The sequence below is a fragment of the Amphibalanus amphitrite genome, unplaced genomic scaffold, assembly GCF_019059575.1.
Source record: "Amphibalanus amphitrite isolate SeventyFive unplaced genomic scaffold, NRLGWU_Aamphi_draft 000147F_arrow, whole genome shotgun sequence".
NCBI classification, from domain to species: Eukaryota; Metazoa; Arthropoda; class Thecostraca; order Balanomorpha; family Balanidae; genus Amphibalanus; species Amphibalanus amphitrite.
Window position 1 is genome coordinate 734831 of NW_024881642.1, and position 19188 is coordinate 754018.

A 19188-nucleotide genomic window follows, 5' to 3' on the forward strand; every position below is an offset into this window, starting at 1 on the left:
TCGACCGGGCCCGGCAAACGGGGCCTGCATATCGGCTAAAACCACCTAGCCGGGCAGTCTGACCTCCACCTCGCCGAAGCGGAGCGAACGACGTACCCTCAGCCCTGCAATGACCGCGGTGCAGCAGTTAATCTGGGTAGGTATTTTCCTAAGGTAAGACACTCGCCTTTGTACAATGCTTTACATATATAGGCCTTGGCGAGTTCGTTAGCCCTCTTACTCCCGCTAGAAGGTGCTAATGCAGTGCACGCGAAGCCGCCTCGTAGCACCGCAGTTCAACTTCAATCGCTCGGCAGCGGAACTGTCCGTCGTCCGTCCAGCTTCAGGTGGCGTCTCTGGGAGCAATGCTGACCGCTTATTTGCCGCTCTTTTGAAAGCTAGGAAAGAGGTGCGGCTACCGGATCTGTCGGGAGCGGGACTCATAGGCGGCGGAACGGGTAGGGCACCGGGGCACCGTGCCCCCCTTTGATTTTGACATTTTAATATTAGCCCTATGGGCGTTGCATGGAAAGAATGGGACCAAAAGTCGGCAGTGCCCCTTAATTGAAGGTGTTCCGCTGCCACTGGAGTGGGTCTCATATACATAGTCCCCACCTCATAGCTGGAGGTCCACACATTGCGTTCTCGGTCTACACGATGATTTTCTACAAGGTGAGACTAAAAACAGACAAAAAGGTACATAACAAGTTGAAGGTATTGTAAAAATTAATATAATAGGCTGACAGGAAAAAAGATTCATCTTAAATTTCCCTTAAATGCAAGCTTACTTACGTCACCTTTATGAATGACGTGCCTACGTTTACAATTTGGTAGTTGTGTATTGTATTGGCTTTTGCTGGGCACCAGAATGTTAATATAGATATGAAAGTTTATAATGCTCTACTTTGTTGTTATTACTCTTCAAAATATTGTAATAATTTACGATTATAATATTTCGAAATGTATATAGCATTTGCATTAGAAATCACGCTTCAATTTGATTGAAAACATGCTTTAAATGATTTCTTAATCTCCTTGACATATCGTAATTTGATATCGTAACAGAATATCAGCTGACTACCGGCGACAAATAATTTCCGTCCGAAGTCGGCTGGAATTTTTTGTTGGTGAAACTCGTTGCTGTGTGGCGTCTATTTTTTCGGCTGGATATTTTATTTCGGCGGCCGGCTGGTATTTTTTGGTAAAACTGGCCTCAGGTCTCTGGCAGTCGCCTCGCCGGCCACGTGCGACACAAACGGCCACCCGGACAGCCGGTCCGCGTATACCAGGAACGTGCGGCCGGCCCAGGCGAAGTAGTCAGCGGAGACAGCCTCAAACACTCGTGATGGCGTCTTTTCCGGCATCAGCGGCTCCTTCTGCTGACTGGGCAGGTACTGCTGGCAGGCCGGGCACGCTCCGACATGGTTCGCAATGTCACTGTCCAGGAACGGCCAGTAGACTACCTGCCGCGCGCGGCGTTTGGTGCGCTCGACGCCCTGGTGACTGGCGTGCAGGCGCTCGAGCGTGGCGCGCCGCAGACTGGGCGGTATCACGAGCCGCTGGCCGCACACCACCAGGCCGTCGTCCACGGCCAGCCGGTCCCGAACTCCCCAGTACGGTCGGAGGCGCGGGTCCAGCTGTGACCGGTGCTCTGGAAACCCGTTCAGGATCAGGTCAGTGAGTGCGATGAGCTCCGGATCGGCGGCGGCGGCGGCGCGCACCTCTGTCAGCGCCGCGTCTTTGAACGGGCTGGGACCGTCGTCCGCCCCGTCGGTGGCCAGCCGTGAGAGCACGCTGGCGAGCTGATGGCTGGCGTCCCTCTCGGCTTCCTCGTCCTCAGGCGCCGGGTCATCCACCGGCGCGCGCGACAGCGCGTCCGGGATGGCGTGCAGCTTGCCTTGCCGCCAGATGGCGAGCAGGTTGAACGGCGCCAGCCGTTCTCGTAGCCGCTGGAGCCGCGGATTTTCGATCTCCGCAAGGCTCTTACTGTTGAGGATCGGGATGAGCGGCCGGTGATCGGTCAGGACTTCAAACCGCTGCATCCCGCCGAGATAGATGCTGCATTTCTTGCAGGCCCAGGCCAGGGCCAGCAGCTCCAACTCGATCACGGCGTACCGCGACTCGGCGTCCGATAGGAAGCGTGAGCCGCACTGGATCAGTCGCCACCGGCCTGCGGCGTCTTGCTGCAGCAGGCAGTAGCCCAGGCCGCCGGAGCGAGCGGCGTCAGTCTCAAGGACTGTGCGGCGGCGAGGGTCGAAGAAGTCGAGCACGGGAGGCGACGTGAGTGCCATCTTCACCGCGCTGAACGCCTGCTTGTGCCCTGGCGTCCACAGCCACGCGTTCCGCGGCCGCAGCAGCTGTCTCAGCGGCTAGGCGGCGGCGGCGACCTCTGGGGAGAAGGCGCCGAGCTGGGTCACCAGGCCGAGGAACGACCGTAGGTCGGTGATGTTGCCCGGCCTGGGGAAGGCCTGGATGGCACGGACTTTCTTGCCGTCGGCGGTATAGCCAGCCGAATTGATGCGAAAGCCGCAGAATTCGACCTCGTCTTCCGCGAACTGACATTTGTCCGGGTTGAGTGTGATACCGTGCTGGTCACACCTTAGCAGAATCTGCCGCACGTGCTGCAGGTGGGCGGCGTAGTCAGCGTCATAGGCCAGGACGTCGTCCACGACCTTACACGTGCGCGGGATGTCGCCGAGCGCGGCGTCACCGCGCTGGTTGTACACGTCGCCAGAGCTGACGATTCCCATTGGAGCCCTCAGGTACCGGTAGCGGCCCCACGGCGTGATAAAACACGTCAGGTCTCGTCTCTGTCTTCTGGCCGGATGGGGACCTGGTGGTACCCCGCCTTGCTGTCCAGCTTGGTGAAGTACGCAGCGCCGGGTGAGACGAAGGCGAGTGCGTCTTGAGGCGAGCGGACCGGGTACGTCGGTCGCTTCACGAACCGGTTCAGTTTCGTGAAGTCCACGGTCAGCCGACAGCCGGACACTGTGCCGTCTGACGACCCCTTGGCCACAGGAACGATCGGATGACACCAGTCTGTGGGGTGCTCCACCGGCTCGATGATGTCCTTTTCCATCAGCTCGTCGAGTTGCAGTCGCACGTCCTCTCGCCAACAGAACGGGATATTCCGGGCGGTGGTCACAGCGTGAGGGACGGCGTCGTCCGTCAGCTCGATCTTCATCGGCTCCCCCGTCATCTTCCGCAGGGTCGACTCCGTATCGAAGACCCTCGGGAACTCGGCTTTCAATTTGTCGAAATCTGCCCGCCGCTGCCGTGCGGAGGGGGTGCCACCGGCGGCCGGGCGGCGGCGCGCGCGTAGGGCCGGGCGGCGGCGCCCGCCCGGTCGGGTCGGCGCCGGCCGAGCTGGCGGCCGGCCGGTCGGCGGCAGAGACGCGGCTTATGTCCCGGGTCTCCTCAGGTGCCGCCGTCGTGCCGCTGCAGCGCCGTAGTGCGGGCTGTCTGCCGGCGGCGGGGGCCTCAGGCGGCTCGCCAGGCGGCGGCGGCTCCGGTGCCCCACCGTCCGTCCCAGTCTCGGCTGCCGAGCCGCGCTGGCAAATCTGCCGGGGAAAGCTCGCCGGTAGCATTCCCAGGCCGATACAATCGTGCCACGACAGCAGTGGTGAGTGCAGTGCTCGCAGAACGGACACCTGCACGGTCTGTATGACGTCACCGAGCTGCAGGGTGAGGGCGTACGTGCCCACACAGTCCAGCCGGCGGCTGTCGGCGGCCCACAGCACAGCCGTGGAGGGCGTGAGGTCCGCTCTGCTCACTCCCATGGACTCGGCTTGTTGCAGTGAGAGGGCTGATATCTCGGCGCCTGTGTCGGGCGTCCATACGGTCGTCCGCCTGACTCCGTTTGGCAGGTGCAGCTGTAGCCGGACCTGCGGCGACCGGTGGGCCGTCACACTGTTGAGGCGCGCGCCCGGCGTCCGGGCTGCCGGCGGCGCTGACTGCTGCCGGTTCCCCGTGTCTCTCGTGGTTGCATTCGCTGCCAGCACCGAAACCTGCCGGTGCGACGCGTCGGCAGCCGTGCTGACACGGCGGCGGCTGATTGCGCTACGGTGGCGCCGGCCCCTCCCCTGGCGGCTGCTGCTCGCGCTACGGAAGCACCAGTCCTGTCCCTGGTGGCTGCGCTCGGAACTAGGCGTCTGCCGGCGCCGCTCTTCAGTGCCCGCGGCATGCCGGCAGACCGAGGAAAAGTGGTCCCGTTCGTGGCCATCGGTGGCAGGTGCGACCCAGGGCGGGGCAGGCACGACCGTCCGTGTGCTGCGCGGCACCGCAGCGGTCACACCGCCGGGTCTGGTCGGCCGAGCGCGAGTCCGCGCCGCTCGGCCGACCGCGCTGTCGCCGGTACTCGGAGAGCCGGCGCAGAGACGGCTCGCCCGGGCCACGGATCGCCGAGCTGTTGAGACGGGCGCTCTCGGACGCCCGGCACAGGTCGGCGGCCATCTGGAAGGTCAGATCGGGCAGTTCCAGCATGCGGCGTCTGGCCTCGTCATCACTGGTGCCCACCACCAGATGGTCTCGGAACCTATCATCGGTGCAGTTCGGGCAAAAATCACAGCAGGACGCTATCTCCTTCAGGGCGCAGATAAAATCGTCCACTGACTCGCCTGGCTCCAGCATCCGCATGTTAAACTCGCAGCGGTCGATCACCACGTTCCGCTGCCGCCGAAGGTGGGTGTGCATGGCGGTGATTACATTGGCCATGGACGCCTCGGCCGGGATGGGCAGGCCAAACCGGACCACGCGGGCCCAGTCGTCGTCGAGAACAGCGAGCAGGGCGGCCCGCTGCTCAGCCTCGGTGAGATCGTGGACGCCGGTGAGGAGGCAGTAGCCGGAGAACTTCTCTTTCCAGACCTCAAACTCCTTGAGGGTAGCGGTAGCCGCCAGCCGGGGCGTGGGCGTGCCGGCGGCGGGCATGCGTGCACGCGGCCGGGCGCCGGAATCGGGCCCCGCGGCTGCCTGGGCGGGTGCCGTGGCGTCCTGCACGGCCGTCGGGCCGGGAAGCACCCGCTCCAACAGCGCGGCCATCCGCTCCTCACGTCGCGCTGCCGCTGCAGCCAGCTCCAATTGCTGCTGCAGCATGCCCCGAAGTAGCTCCATCTCAGACGGCTTCTCGGCGGCGGCGGCCGACTGCGCCTCATCGCCGCCCGCCATCTTGGACGCGCGCGCCGCACACAGATGTCACTCGCGACTGGCGACACGAGCATGAATCAGAGATTATCCCAGCCGCTCGCCAGGTTTCGTGCCCCACCCCACGCCAGCCAGTCATCGACTTCAGTCGGCTGGGCGGCCCATCTTCCGCGATAGTCCTGAGGGCTTGCCCTCGGGGAGCGCGTGCGCCTTGGCGAAGAGCTTCGCTACCAGCACGTCTCGCCGGGCGGCCAGCGGGCACTGGCATCAGTCCGACCTCCGCCATCACTGCGTTGGCTGGGGTAAACAAGGGGCAGCCGGTGATATACGGGTCACCGCCCGCATCTCCCTCTGGAGGAGTTCCACGTGGGATTGTGGCGTCACCAGGAGCCAGGTGGCGGCCGCGTGCACCAGCACTCCACGGACGTATCCAGACGCTACAGCGCAGAGCTGTCGTTCCTCTAGTCCCCAGCCCCGCGCTGTCCGCTTGCGAAGCTGCTGGATCCCGGGCGCACTCGGGAGCGGAGACTGCGGTAATGGGCCCCGAAGTGAAGGAGCAGGTTGAGGGGGTGGCTCCGAGTAGTTTGAGACGGTCGGCTGCTGGAGCCGACTTTTCGTCGACTTTGATGGCGCAGTCCACGGCGTCCGCGGCGCTCTAGGAGACGACGAGCAGCTGCGTATTTCACCCGCTACCAGCATCTTGGACTATTTTGCCCAGCGCACCACAGCGTCCGTCGCCTCCTGCATCCGGCCCCAGCTCAGTGTCGTCTGTTTCCATTAACACTCTGAAATGACAAAACAATTAGCAATTAAAATCAAAGTTCAGCACTGACCAAGTTTGACCAAACTTGCCATTTCAACATAACACAGTGAGCTGTCAGAATGCTGTTCTTTTGTGCTTTGACACAGTTGCAAAATAGGTACCTTCATACGTATATCATAGAAGTAATTACTGGTTACTATTATTGGAGGATTTTTTACACCGTTCTCGTCAAGTAAAATACATTATTTTCTTTAACCCTATTCCTGGCGGGGGGGGGGGGGGGGCTTTAAGGCCCCCCATTCAGGTTTTTCTTGTGCCATTGCCCAACGCCGCAAGACTGAAAGCTCATACTCGGTGACTTTTTAAAACATTCATTGCGCACATTTTGACAAAAAAAGTTGCCGGGTCAGGTCAGGTCAGGTCACCAGAGGCGGTTTGGTGACCCCACCTCAGAAAAGTTTGCAATCACGCCAGAGCTAGAGTTTTTGACCGTCAATTTCTTCTCTTCAGGTTTTAGTTTGAGTACCAGTATGTGCAATTTGTATATCTCAGAATTTTCATATCTGTGACCTGAGGTCAGGCCAGACTCGTGACCTTTACATTGCAAGCCTATGGGAAAATATTGAAACGCCTCCTGCTTCGTGTAAACGAGTCAAAACCACCCAATTCTTTCAGTATTATGGAAGATTATCTCATCGGTGATGATCCTGGTGCCGCTAATTGACAGGAGCACCGGCAAAGGTCATCTGAGGTCATGTGACGTCATAAATCGTTTTTCTGTCAATAAATCACGACATGATTGTGCTAAAGACTTGCAAGTGGTACCAAACTGCTCGCCTGGTCAAGGCGCGTCGTTTGGTATGCAGCATGACCATACCCCGGTGCACCGTGTGCCGGGAGGAGGCCGCCACGCCCCGGCACCTCTTCTTCCGGTGCCCGGCCCTCATGGGCTGGCGTCTCCGGAGGTACGGGACGATTTTCCCGAGCCCGGAAGACGTCCGCGACGACGGAGAGGTGGCGGCCCTGGCGGCCGCCGTGAGGGACCTCCAGAGCCGCACGGCTACACCGCGGTAACGCGGCTGGATGGAACCACAACAACAACAACAACAACAGGTGCGCGGCGCTGAGCTGACGCCGTTGCTCCACTCTGGTCATGTCGAGGTCAGTGGCCAGCAGCTGGTGGTGCGCCGGGTCAGGTCAGGGGACGCGGGCGTATGCCGAGATCGCCGAGCTCGGAGGTGGGCAGCGCGGCGCGGAACACGCGACTGGAGGTGACAGTGACACGCCGCGCTGTCATCGAGCCCGGTCAGCTGCTGGTGACCACCAGACAGCCCGCTCAGCTGACCTGTCACGTGACGCCGCCCCTGGCAGCCAGCGACATCGTCTGGTTCAAGGACGGCCGCCGTCTGCCCGCCGCCGCCAGCCGGCCGGCTCTGCAGCTGACCGGCGGCAACCGCTCCGTGGCCGGCATGTACCAGTGTCACGTGACCGATGACCTCGCCACCACCCAGGTCAGCATCGGAGCGTTGCCGGCTCGGCTGCTGTTGTCGCTGGTTCAGCAGACGGTGCAGCCGGTGGTGGACACTGCGGTCACATTCACCTGTGCGGCCACTTCGTCACCGCCGCCGGCTGTCACCTGGACGAGGGACGGCGTCAGCGCCGACCAGCTGGGCGGCAGGTTCCACGTCCAGGACAGCACCTCTGGAGTTAAGGACGTCACTAGTCAGCTGACGATTCAGCAGGTGTCCCGTTTCAGCAGGTGTCACAGCTAACCTCTCCGACGGATCACCCTCCCGGTTCTGAGCTCCGGGGTCACTGCCTCCCATTGACAGACTTTTCTGGCGGCGGCAGCGGAGATATCATTGCTCCGTCTGCGGCGTGGATGGCCAGCCGGGTGGTAGACTCTGTGGTGCCGGCCGCGCTGTGGGCGCTCACCAACAGCTGGTAGACTGTGACCGGCAGCAGACTGCACAACTCGGCTACGTCCAGGTCGGCCGGGAACGGGCCCTCGCGCCGCCGGCCAGCCACAGGCAGCTGAGACCGATGGAGGAGGGTGACACGACCCGGCAGGTCAGCTGACGCGGCGCCACCTCCGGCACTCCCTCCTCTGTGGTGGCGGTGACGGGCGAGCTGGCAGGACCCTGGCCGGCTCGGTTACAGGCGCTCATCGGGACTGAGTATGCCGTGTTGGGCTGCAGGTGTTTGAGGAGCAGCACCAGCTCCGGTCGGCAGACGGACCTGGTCAGGGTGATCTGGTCGACCAGCCGGACGTAGGTGGCCTGTATCCGTCCGTGGGTCAGCGACTGCGGCGGCGGTGGGCTCCACGTCAGCCGCAGGGTGCGCGGCCCGGCAGGTCGTAGCCGGGCGCCGAGCGGCGGCCCGCCGGGCGGCTCCGGCTCGGTGTGCACCCTCAGCGCGCCGCTGGGCTCGCTGCTGCCGTGCCGATTCACGAAGAACACATGCAGTCGGTACGAGGCGCTGGGCTGGAGGCCGGCCACCAGCGCACTCCGCTGCCGGGCCAACACTGTCTCATTGACTCCCAGCTGCCAGACCCGGCCGGCGGCTCGGCGACGCACTGAACCACGTAGTGCGCCACGACGCTGTTGCCGTCGTACCTGGGCGGCCAGGCCACCAGCACGGATCGCAAGGTGACGGACGCCAGCCGCCGATCGGAGGGCGGCTCCGGCCGCTCCGTCACTATCACGTGCCGCGCGGTGCTGTCCTCGCCGTGACTGTTGCGTACGTGTAGGTGCCGCCGTCGTTCCGTCGCGCCGCCGTCAGTGTCAGCTGGGAGGAGCCGTCCGCAGCCGTTACCTGCACAGTGACGTCTCCGTCCGCCGGGGTCACCGGAGCTCGGTCGGGGTCGCCAGCAGATGGCTGCGCCGGTACCAGCTCAGCTGCAGCGGCCGGTCACCGAACGGCGCCAGACACCACCGAGGCGGCTCTCTGACGCTGCTGGAAACGAGCCGGCACGGTAATGCCGTGCGGCGCGGCGCGCCGCAGCGGCTCGTCCACGCCTTTGTCGGCGCTGTAGCCGTTTTCTCTGCCGCCGATCTCGGCGACCGTCAGCGGCGACAGGCAGCCGTCGGCGCCGCCCGCGGGAGGATGAGCCGCCTGTCGACGGAGGATGAGCCGCCTGTTGGCGGAGCCCCGGAGCGCGGCGGCTGAAGTGAAAGTCCAGTCCATGAGACAATAAACGGTGGCTGATCGGCCGCCGAACAGTTGAAGTCACGACGCTGCCGCCCAGTGCCACTTCCCTGTCCACCATCTGGTGAAGCCAGCGCGGCGGCACTCTGACGCGGAGCTCGGCCGAGTCCGAGTGGCGGCTGCCGGTTACCGCGTTGGCCGCAGCCTGGTCGGCTCGCACGCACTGGAACACCAGGCTACTGTAGAACTCTGCGCCGACCGTCTCCAGGCGGTGGACGGCCAGCGAATGGTTGCCGCGCGGCCAGCTGAAGGTGATGGGCAGGTCGCCGAAGGTCACCAGACACGAGACCTGCGCCCGGTCGCCCACCTCCAGAGACGCCGGTAAGCTAAACGGCGCGATCCGCGGCGGCTCGATAACGCTGACGTCGACGAGTCCAGTGGCGGTGCGCCCGTCGCTGCCGGTGGATCGGCAGCTGTAGAGGCCGCCGGCCTCTACGGCGGTCTGGGCGGCGCGGCCGCCCGGCCTGGCCGGGCGATTGAAGATGAAGCTGAAGGATCTAGACCACCACCAGAGCTACGAGGTGTGGGTGGCGGCCGTCAACGAAGCCGGGCAGGGCGCGCCATCCCGAGCGCTGCTCTATCGGCCCAACACAAACATTGCGGCACGAAAAAATAGCCTCGTTCTCGCGACTGGTACTGGCCGAGCAGGCGCGGCCGCTACTGGTGCAGTGCCTGGCGGTGGGCTGGCCGGCGGCGCGACCCGTCTGGAGCGCCGACCGGCCGCTGGCGCAGCTAGGCACCGCCATCCGCGAGAATGGCAGTCTGTTATCAGCGACGAGCCGGCAAGCCCGAAACTGGACCTGCTCGGTGGCGAGCGACGCGATGACGTTGCGTGAAGCGTCCGGCGCGCGCCGCAACGCCCGCCGTGCTCGGCGTCGGCCGCCACTGGGTGCGGCTCGGCTGGAGTCTGCTGGGCTGGAGTACTTTTCTGCTGCCGCCAGAAAAGTCTGTCAATGGGAGGCAGTGACGCCGGGGCTCAGAACCGGGAGGGTGATCCGTCGGAGGGGTTAGCTGTGACCTCCCACCGGGGAAGGTCAGCTATCACTGGGAAGGGTTCGCTGCCACCAGCCACCGGGCAAGGTCATCCCCCACCAGGGAGTGTCAGCTGTCTTTGGGGAGGATCAGATGGCGAGGATCAGCTGTCACTGGAGAGGATTCAGCTGTCAGGAGAAATACCACTTGTATTATGGGGTTTAGAACAGCTGGAATGGCAGCTCTGTAGCTTGAGCAGACACCATGGGCGGCCGAACGAGGAGGGCACCGGGGCACCGTGACGTGCCCCCCTTTGGCTTTGACATTTTAACATTAGCCCTATGGGCGTTGCATGGAAAGAATGGGACTTGGACCAAAAGTCGGCAGTGTCCCCCCCCCTAATTGAAGGTGTTCCGCCGCTACTGGCTGACACCTGACATTAGCGCATATTTTAAGTCTTAGCACCCCAGCAACCACTCTAGCCAAGGATTTATGTTATCAATTTGATCTGAATCTTCTGAATGGAAGGGTTCACAAGGACATAGTCCCCGCTGAGAGGAACATGTTGGCATGCCCTCCACATTCTAAGCACACATACTGGGCTAGGGCAGAATTTGGTCTGAAATCATATGTACGCACAAAACCATGCATAGCCAATCCCTTACTGACAAAGGCTGGCTACAGCCTGCCAGCAGCCATAACCATACCCGTGAGGAGTCTCATAGCAGCACGCGGAGCACGTGCTGCTCCGCTACCGGGCCCTCGCTTGCTCCCGTCGAGGTATTGGGTTTACGTGGAAATAAAAACTAATTCGGACGCTCAAACATGGGATAGTGTACAAAGCCCCGAAACACTCTGCCTGGTTGATATAGCCTTGATCAGTATATGTGTACATGTGCTTTATATGAAAAGGGCTTAATTTTCGCACAAATAGCCACCTAATTTTTGGAGCAAATCACTCAGAAATTTCGGCGCAAAATCGCTTGCGCCGAAATTCGGCGCAAGATGGTCTCACGGGCGTCCGGCGTAGTGTATGGATGTTTTCCAGTCTGGCCCGTGAGGAGTCTCATAAACAAGATATATTAAATATTAATTTTAATTCTGAAATAACTCCCATGCCTGCATGATACAGGAGTGTGGTGAATTGAAAAAAATGCAACTAGGTAATGCAGCCACTCGGACAGAATTCAGCCATTCATCATGCTGTTGGTTTTGTAGGTACTCGGAGCACTCAGCAGTGTACCAAAATCATATTTTTGCTTGGGTGTCAGAGGGGAAAATTGCTGACCAAAAAAAGGATGAGAGTGAAAATTGTCGGTCAGGTAAGGCCCAAAAAGAGTGGGAAAATGATCAAAAACATTAATCTATCTACAATTGTGACAGATGTAAAACAACCATTCCCGCAATTGCTCCTTCTCGGTGGGATTGGGAGTGGAAAATTGGGCTTGAAAACTGGAGGCAAGAGTGGAAAATGATTTGCATTTCGATGTCGTTTCCCACCCACATCTACAAATTTTGGGACACTGCGCATCAGTCAATGTACATTATGGTTCAGTCGCAAGCCTTGCTTTAATCAACGAAAAAAAAATCTAACATGCATCATGAATTAACAAAATTTTTATTCATATTTTTGTTTTTACCTTTTCTCATTATTTCATGCACACCTTAAAATCATGAAACTGTAGCGAGCAACTGATTTGAAGATAGGAAAGTCCTTGCTACATTTCTCGACATTATCAAAACATCTTTTTCCAAACATACCTATCAACATCCTGGAAATATGACTTAGCAATATATTGAGGTTCCATACCCTTGACAAGGCAAATGCACAAACTTTTAAACCAAAACAACTTTACCAACTTTTAAATAAATTTGTGACTTCCACTCCTACTCCTTTACAAAAAATCATTGTTGTTGCCTGCTGGATCGAAAAGCGAAAGAGCGCCCTCGCCCCTTCCGTGAGACCTGCACAAACTTACCAGGAGTCTGCAGTCAGAACACGACGCCGTATTCATATTGAAAAAGGGCATAGCGTATAGAAGAGTAGCGACTAGCGTCTCACTGACCTTAGGCCAAAATATTTCACTTGATGACATCCACGCAACGCAAGGCCAATGCAGTGTAGATAGGCATATCAATATAGAAATGATATGTCCAAATATGTCTTTGCCGCGTCATAGTTGTAACGCACTGCGGGGAACTCCAGAGATCTGATTGGCTAATATTAGCCAATCAGTAGCATATGTTACTGGAAACTGTCATAGTGGAAGTAAATTGGTAGCTGTTTCAGCTACCAAACTGATGAAGGAAATAGGTAAAATTGCTTATTTTACACGAACACCTGTCATACGCTAATCAAAGTAGAGCTAATGAAAATGGCATTATCCCACAAAGGAAAGCCAATTTGCCACGTAAGCCACCATGAATAGATTTGCTGAGCTTGTTATCACGTGTTTTTAACAAAAACAGTCAATGAAATAATGTAATTTACGAATTTCTAGCACTCACATGCATATTTTCGTCTGCACACCGAATTGCGTCCAGGATATTGGCCATGGCGTATTTCTCGGGAACCCTCTGTTAGTGGAAATTCCACTATCTGGCAACTAGCCCTATGTAAACGCGGCTACTGGCTAGCTACGCGAAAAGGGTCAATTAACATCACTGGCTAGTGGCTGTCACACTTCACTGAGAGTAGCTCGGTCTGAGAACAATGGACTCTTGATGGTGAGAGCCCATGCCGAAATTAAAGTTAATGGGCGGGGCGGACGGTTTCCGGCTATACGTGGAAAGGTTAATTTCCTAGGATTTTGCGGCGCCTCACAGCTTCCCGGTTGAGGGTTAGGTTAGAATAGGTATGGCATTTAATGGCCTAGACACTGGATAGGCATATAATTTATAGACAGAGCAAGTTAGCAATTTATGTAGGCAATCATTAGCAATAACCTAAAAAGGACAGAAATGCTTCAATATACTTCAATATGCCTGAGAGATATGTAATTCATCAAAAGGATAGGTGCGCCCCGGCCCAATAGAAATTAATAACACGTTTGCTTACAGATTGCTATCAGCCGGATGCAGGCATGAAGAGGCGCCATGCAACTCTACTAAATCCTCAGCATGACCAACCGATAGACCACGACGTAAAATAGCCAACAGGTCATCTGCTGGTCAGTCCCTTCAATGGGCTTTTCAGATCGTTTCTGTCACCGGTAAATCAACGTAATCGAAAACAACTCACCCCAAGGAAGTGTGCACTGCGCACTTGCATAGCATTTATGCACCAACCCTACACAACCAGCGCAACGATTGATGAGTTTGTAGCGTAAACGGCACCAGTAGGACGTTGATAAACTACCACACATTCCTTGGCATCTAAAGGGAAAGCACATATTCAGTGTTTAGGTGACGTTCGTAGGTGTGTACGTACATACCCGAACTTGACGATTACCATAAAGCATGACGCAGAGGCCCATAAGTCTACCATCCATCAACAATGACGACCCAAGAAGATCTCTAGCGATACGGGGTTTAGCTGTGCGGGAATTTCGCACCATTCGCCTCTAGATCGAAGAAGCGTTATGAAACATTGTTGAAAACCAGGGTAGTTATCGAAGACGTCATGTCCTGGACTGTCCCAGTCAGCGCCGACTCTTCAGGGGTCCCGGTCATCCGTCCCTCCCCTCCGGCCCTCCCCCCCCCCCCGGCACGTCCATCGCAGATCAGTATCAGTGGTTCCGCCACAAACCGTGCAGCAGCCGGCGGCGCCACAACAAGGGCAGCGGCCAGCGTGAAGAGACACTCAGTGATGTCACTCAAGGCCAGGGCGATTGAGAGGAGCCGTATAAAACAGATGTCGGCCATAGCGGCTAATTTGCAGTGTGCTAAGTGGTGTCATATAAAGATGCTATCGCATACTGCCGTGACTTCCTTGTCATTGGGATTTCAATGCAGCAGTGTGACTGGCATGTGCAAGTGCTATGCCAAGTGTAAATGGTACAGTACAGGTAGAAGCGGCAGAATCACCAAAAGCTAGCAGAAAATCGCCCAATGCTACGGCAACGTATATTATAGAAGTGACCAGCGAAACATCGCGATTGTAAGGCATATACCGACATTTGCTCATGCCTTTTAAAGTAAATTGCAATATGGAATTTTGACGGATGTTCGTGTTATAAGCATCTGCATTAGGGGAGTAAAATAATGAGTTTGCTTGAGTTTCAGAAAACACAATGGATAATGAGCTCTGTCAGTCAATGACAAAGGTGGATCCACGGGATGGTGCCCTCTCGGTACTTTTTGCCTCTCCTGAGCTCAGAAATTGACAAAATATTTTTCCTCGCAAGAAAGTGAAAGAACACTTTAAACAGCTGTTTTTGACAAGCATAGGCCCTATAGAAGCACACAAGGAAGCGAAATTCAAGGAGATTTCAAATGTGCTTTTTTAGATACATGCGCCCGCAGCGCTTCAAACCTTGAGGCTAGTGATATCAGTGTAAGTAACCACATGCCGACTATACCCAGTCTCAAGAATAACACATTACATATATCGTACTGAAATGTTTGTTTGCAAACAAGAAACGGCTAGTTTATTGCAGTCACTTGGATTTATGAGGCTCCAACCTATGCTTACTCTGCAAACATGCATCTTTCCTGGCCGTTGCATGGTTGTCGTTACGAGTTGAAAACACCATTTGAGCTCGCAGCACTGCAAAGATCCGCACACATTTGGATAGTTATGGTCTCAAGAACAACACAATAAATACGTCGGGACTGCACTTCCTATATCTGCACAGAGGTTTCATAATGAATGACATTGGTACATGCAATGCATTATGCATGCATAATTATAGCTAAACATCACATTTCGACAGCCTTTTTGTGATCCTGTTGGTCTACTGAGACAACCGGAGAGCCATGGGACGAGAGAATAGGGATGGAGATGTAAGGCTTAGTCGACTACCGATTGGTGCACCACAGCTGCTCAGCCCGTCCCGTTGGGTCGGGAGAGGGCCACCCAGCCACTCGAACGGTTACTCAAAGGTCAAGGGTTTGATCCCATCGGATCTGCCATCACCAGTTTCTGCAGTGATAACGAACAACCGGGACGGGGATGTGTAGGTATGTAATAAAGGAAACAAAAGCTGGTCCTGAAAGATAACGAGTTTGTTTGTGGTCAAGACCTGAATGACAACCATCGCGCAGCATTCCGATTCAAAACAATAAACATTAAAGGAAACAGTTCACTTTCCTGAAATTAGTATTTTGCTATTGATTTATGATTTTTTATGCTCAAAATGATCATGAAATAAAATAAAACCTTTTTGTAAAAACAATTTTTTTTCTATATTTTAATATAGGACGAACTATATTCTACGTAAAATAATGTTTGACGCGGAAGCTTATTACGTGTTGACCAATCATATCGCGTAGTTCAAACCTACGTATACTGCATTGGCTGTGAGCAGCATGCTGATTGGCTGACGATGACGTCAGACGTGGCTGCATTCCTGTGCAAGGCACACATTCCTCTGCAAGGCACTCCTTTCGGAACGAGAAATGGAATACTCGTATCTTCGTCTAGGGTGATCATTGAGCCGTAAAAGCTCCTGATTTGTGCTAGTCTCAGCTCAAGCTACGAAACTGCTATTCCAGTTCAAAACCCCATGTTAAAAGTGAACTATTTCCTTTAATAGTTGAATAAATCTGTTAATGCATATGTATTATGTAGTATATGTAGCACTGCAGCTTGATTCATCTATGCCTGGACACTGGTAGAAATAGGCAAAAAAATTAGGTAGACCGTGTCAAATGTAATAATCTTAAAAGAAAATACCTCTGTGAAAGTGTCCAGTACGCTCTGCGCCACCTCTGTCGTCTGGTTGTCGGATTAGTACCGTACACCGACGACAGATGGCAGGGCGGAGCCTGAGCGCCGTCCGCCCACAGGCTGCATCCTGTGACTGGCCTATACAGGAGCGCTCCTCTGCCTACGCAAAACCGAGCCCAGCTTTCCAGAACCGGACAGTTAACATGAACATAAATACACTATGCATCCATCTTCCCTGCCATCCGGTGGGAGGCAGATCTTAGGAATAGGGAAGCACCTCTTCGAAGTGACCCTTTGAGAGTTTTGTCTGGGTGCCATGTCGCAAGTGGGCACTCCCGTTTCAAACAGATTGACTCAGCTACCGCGGGTAGTGCGCCAGTCTGTGGTCGACGAAGCATAATGTCTTCATCTGATCATCTCATACCATGGCCCTGCAATGGTATCAGTAGACCGAAAAGGGCCTGAACAACCGAAACAAATTATATGATAACAAGATATCTTGCGCTCGCTCCGCGTCGCGTTGGCCATACAATGAATAAGGAGAAAGTTTTGGATCGATTGCTCATTTTCCCGTGAGAGTATATCGAATGTATTAACCTCATTTTTAGGTAGGGTAAGTGGCTCCTATCACGCACACCTAGTAGGAAAACTGCTTTTGAGACTTACTGAAACCTGTTTTGCTGATAAAATGGTCACAAGCAGTTTTCATAAGCATTTGCTTCCTTGATTTGACTTTTATGTTCCAGCGTTCCTTCATCATTTATGACATATAAGGCAAAACCTCCACCAACGTCCAACGTGCGCTAATAGAGCACCGGTGCTCTTATGACGCACATTCAGCTGCCTCAAATGCGCACAAGAACAATTCCAACAGGTTTAATAAACATGTCGAGGTATTGATCAAATCACTTTATTTTAAAGTTGAACACCATGAGCACATCATGAACTTTGAACTCGACACATCATGAAACACACCATGAACATGAACGCATCATGAACACATCACGAACTCGAAACCTTTTCACTGACTCAGTATCTACTGGCATCACCAGTCGAGCGCCCGGGCCCGGCTTCACATGCCGAGCGCCCGGGCCCGACGTCACCTGCCGAGCTCCCGGGCCCGGCGTCACCAGTTGAGCGCCCGGGCCCGGCTTCACATGCCGAGCGCCCGGGCCCGGCGTCACCTGCCGAGCTCCCGGGCCCGGCGTCACCAGTCGAGCGCCCGGGCCCGGCTTCACATGCCGAGCGCCCGGGCCCGGCGTCACCTGCCGAGCTCCCGGGCCCGGCGTCACCAGCCGAGCGCCCGGGTCCGGCGTCACCAGCCGAGCGCTCGGGCCCGGCGTCACCTGCCGAGCTCCCGGGCCCGGCGTCACCAGTCGAGCGCCCGGGCCCGGCTTCACATGCCGAGCGCCCGGGCCCGGCGTCACCTGCCGAGCTCCCGGGCCCGGCGTCACCAGCCGAGCGCCCGGGTCCGGCGTCACCAGCCGAGCGCTCGGGCCCGGCGTCACCTGCCGAGCTCCCGGGCCCGGCGTCACCAGTCGAGCTCCCGGGCCCGGCGTCACATGCCGAGCGCCCGGGCCCGGCGTCACCTGCCGAGCTCCCGGGCCCGGCGTCACCAGCCGAGCGCCCGGGTCCGGCGTCACCAGCCGAGCGCCGGGGCCCGGCGTCACCTGCCGAGCGCCCGGGCCCGGCGTCACCAGTCGAGCGCCCGGGTCCGGCGTCACCTGCCGAGCGCCCGGGTCCGGCGTCACCTGCCGAGCGCCCGGGCCCGGCGTCCAGCTCCACCGCCGTTTTGCCAGCTCCACCGCCGGGAGTGGAGCTCAATGCCGCATTCTACACTGTGCCAATGACTAACATGTCAATTCATCGTGATATAAGCTGTTCCTTGTAAGAAAGAAGGCTAGATAATCATCAAATGTACTGTGCGCATTTGCAGCACTGAAAGTGTGCGTCATTGCAGAACCAGTTGCCCTAAACACGCACACCTGACATTCAGCCCCCTCCCGTCAACACTGACGTATTCTGGGTAAAGCATGCACGCCTAAACTGAGTCCCGTTTCATTGCCATCCGGTCAGTGCCCATCGATCTTCCCGGCCTATTCAGGTTTACGCGAGAAGTGCATGCGTCTTAAAACATGCATTATTGCTTCAGGCACTTTTTTGCTGAAGAAACATTGCACCTCAATCACAATATCCGCCATAACTACTCACCTTTTGAGCCGACAACACCCCACCGCCGTCCACACGCAGCACAAATGTCGCTGGAAGTGATTGACAGCTGATTTTTTCGTTCCTGGCTTCTGCTGAAGGAACTACATTAAAAAAAGTTCTTGGTGTGCGCTTTTAGGAAGTGTGCGTCATAGGAGCCACTTACCCTAAGGTATAGGTAAGTATATCAGGTGACTGATCTAACGCATATCAAGTGAACAGCTGCAGCCTAAACGGTTCAAAATGTCGATTATTTTTACCCATGCGAATGATATCCAGCATGGCTACCTTCGACCAACTTCCTGAGCTGAACTTCCATAGCCTTACGTCGCCTTGAGGTTGAACTCTAATTCAAGCCCTCCAAAAGTACTTCTTTTCGATGAAATTAATGGTGTGAAGTGCTTTAGCGAGGAACATTCTACGCGGAAAATCGAATCACATTGTCTGTCTTTATTTACTCATGTTTGGTTCAACCCACTAACTTCCATTGTCTTTTCCGTTGTCAACATCCTTCCATTTATCACTTTCTTCCTGTTCCCATCTGCCTCCCTTCTTCGCACTTCTTTCACCCCTCTCTCTCTCTCTCTCTCTCTCTCTCTCTCTCTCTCTCTCTCTCTCTCTCTCTCTCTCTATCTATCTCTCTATCTATCTATCTTTCTTTCTTTCTTTCTTTCTCTCTCTCTCTCTCTCTCTCTCTCTCTCTCTCTCTCTCTCTCTCTCTCTCTCTCTCTCTCTCTCTCTCTCTCTCTCTCTCTCTCTCTCTCTCTCTCTCTCTCTCTCTCTCTCTCTCTCTATTTCTCTCTCACTCTCTTTGTTTTTTCTCTTTCTGGCAAATGTAGGTACTTACCTCTCTACTTTGTTGCCTCCATTTATTTTGTAAAGTTAGGCCTTGAAATGTAATATTCTTATAACCACACTTAAATCATTGTTCATAGCAGGTTTGCTGTTACTTGTTAGGGTGCTTCCAAGTACAGCCTATATTTTGAATGCACAATTTATGTAACGAATTATAAAGTGATAAATGACGCATCTTGTTTCTCATATGACTCAAAAGGAGGAGATGAAAATGTGCATTTTTCATTCCTACATC